Source organism: Bison bison, unplaced genomic scaffold (genome assembly GCF_000754665.1).
Source record: "Bison bison bison isolate TAMUID 2011002044 unplaced genomic scaffold, Bison_UMD1.0 scf7180017864127, whole genome shotgun sequence".
Classification (NCBI taxonomy): domain Eukaryota; kingdom Metazoa; phylum Chordata; class Mammalia; order Artiodactyla; family Bovidae; genus Bison; species Bison bison.
In genome coordinates this window covers 857,798-860,751 of record NW_011494699.1, presented here as the reverse complement: position 1 = coordinate 860,751, position 2,954 = coordinate 857,798, and positions in this window count along the sequence as shown.

Below are 2,954 nucleotides of genomic sequence, written 5' to 3'. Positions count from 1 at the left end.
AACCGAGACAGCATATTAAAAAGGAGAGACATTACTTTGCCTACAAAAGTCCATCTAGTAAAAGCTATGGTTTTTCCAGTAGTCATGTATGGATATAAGAGTTGGACTATAAACAAAGCTGAGCACTGAAGAATTGATGCTTTTGAACTGTGGTATTAGAGAAGACTCTTGAGAATCCCTTGGACAGCAAAGAGATCAAACTAGGCCATCCTAAAGGAGGTCAGTCCTGGATATTCATTGGAAGGACTGATGTTGAAGCTGAAACTCCAATATTTTGACCACCTGATGTGAAGAATTGACTCATTGGAAAAGACCTTGATGCTGGGAAAGATTGAGGGCAGGAGAAGGAGCTGACAGAAGATGAGATGGTTGGATGGTATCATGGACACAATGGACAAGAGTCTGAGTAAACTTTGGGAGTTTATGATAGACAGAGAGGCCTGGTGTGCTGCAGTCCATGGAGTTGCAAAGAGTCAGACATGACTGAACTGACTGAATGAATGCCTAGTTCCCTAACTATAAGACAAACCCACCAAAATACTCCTTATTTATAGTTTATGTCATAGTAGTTATATGAAATTAAATTTATAAAATTTAATTATCTACTTTTAGTCTTTCTCAGTCACCAAATGAGAGCTCCATAATAGTAGAGACCTTGTTGAAGTTGTTTAACCATGGCCAATCATAGTAGCTGACCATCTATTGCATAAATGTGTGAAAATATTTTAGTCTAAAGGATACCATATTTTATTTTATTTTAATATCACAATTTAGTAAAAATTACTCCTTAGGAAAGCACATAACACTTGATGACTTGGAATAAAAAATCACAACAAAGAAATAGTCTGAAGGCCATTTGAAATTAATGCAACCAATGTATTTAAGAGACAAAAAAGTAGTTTGATTTCTATCTGTGCAACCTTTGACTAGAAAAGTGACAGTGAATAATACAACAATAATTCAAAGCATTCAAGTTAGTTGTGAATGTAGATATAGGCATAATTTCTTCTTTGAGTTATAATTTTTAATGATGGTTTTGGAAGCTGCAAATCTTACCACTACCATGTAAGCATTCAGAGAATCAATCATTGAAAAAAAATCCAATTTTGTAAAATAAATCATGAAGCAATAGATTGGACTTGGTATTCTCAACACATGAGAAATTTGAAAGTTTAAAGATGACCTTGGACTGCAAGGAGATCCAACCAGTCCATTCTGAAGGAGATCAGCCCTGGGTGTTCTTTGGAAGGAATGATGCTAAAGCTGAAACTCCAGTACTTTGGCCACCTCATGCGAAGAGTTGACTCATTGGAAAAGACTCTGATGCTGGGAGGGATTGGGGGCAGGAGGAAAATGGGATAACAGAGGATGAGATGGCTGAATGGCATCACTGACTCGATGGAGGTGAGTCTGAGTGAACTCCAGGAGTTGGTGATGGACAGGGAGCCCTGGCGTGCTGCCATTCATGGGGTCGCAAAGAGTCGGACATGACTGAGTGACTGAACTGAACTGAACTGAACTGAAAGATGACTTCTCTCAGTCTGATAAGCTGCTGATAGACTTGTCAGTTTTGTTTTGAGAATCATATGGGCTTTCTTTCTATGATATTAACAGAACAGTCATTGAACAACTGTTGAGGTGAGATTGCTAAGAAATACTCTGATCTTGATTATAGCCTATATATTTATTAGCAAATATGTATATGTATAATCTTTTAAATTATTTTATTGTTGATGAAAAGTAATTAAAATGTGATATAAGAATATGTATACTCTAATACAAAGCATCATTATGATTTTGTATAGCATTTATAACTGTCATAGTTTAGATATCATTCCTAAATCTCTGATAGGAAGAGTAATAATTGACCCATATAAGTTTTGGAAGGATGTTACATTCATCAATTAGAAAATGAATGTAAAATTTTAAGGTCCCTAGAAAACCAAACATTAAAAAAAATACTGGTTTATTAATCATCACCTATTGATTAATCAATTTTACATGTGATTATATTACATAATAATAAAAATTTGATAAAATAATTCTTCACAATATTCATCAAAAATTTAATAATAGAAAATGTTCAAAAATTTAGATGTTGTACATCTCTTTTATGTCTTTCTTGTCTACAATGTTTTTGGTTGACTTCCTATTTCTCTGTTATTAATTTCTTCACCTACTAAGAAGATAAAATAATATAATTTTTTTTAATTTTTTAAATTTTATTTTATTTTTAAACTTTACATAATTGTATTAGTTTTGCCAAATATCAAAATGAATCCATCACAGGTATACATGTGCTCCCCATCCTGAACCCTCCTCCCTCCTCCCTCCCCATACCATCCCTCTGGGTCGTCCCAGTGCACTAGCCTCAAGCATCCAGTATCATGCATTGAACCTGGACTGGCATACTTTCAGTTCAGTTCAGTTCAATTGCTCAGTTGTGTCCAACTCTTTGCGACCCCATGAATCGCAGCACACTCGGCCTCCCTGTCCATCACCAACTCCCAGAGTTCACCCAAACTCATATCCATCGAGTCGATGATGCCATCCAGCCATCTCATTCTCTGTCGTCCCCTTCTCCTCCTGCCCCCAATCCCTCCCAGCATCACGGTCTTTTCAAATGTGTCAGCTTTCTGCATCAGGTGGCCAAAGTATTGGAGTTTCAGCTTCAACATCAGTCCCTCCAATGAACACCCAGGACTGATTATTCTTTAGGATGGACTGGTTGGATCTCCTTGCAGTCCAAGGGACTCTCAAGAGTCTTCTCCAACACCACAGTTCAAAAACATCAATTCTTCGGTGCTCGGCTTTCTTTATAGTCCAAATCTCACATCCATACATGACCTCTGGAAAAACCATAGCCTTGACTAGACGGACCTTTGTTGGCAAAGGAATGTGTCTGCTTTTAATATGCTGTCTAGGTTGGTCATAGCTTTCCTTCCAAGCAGCAA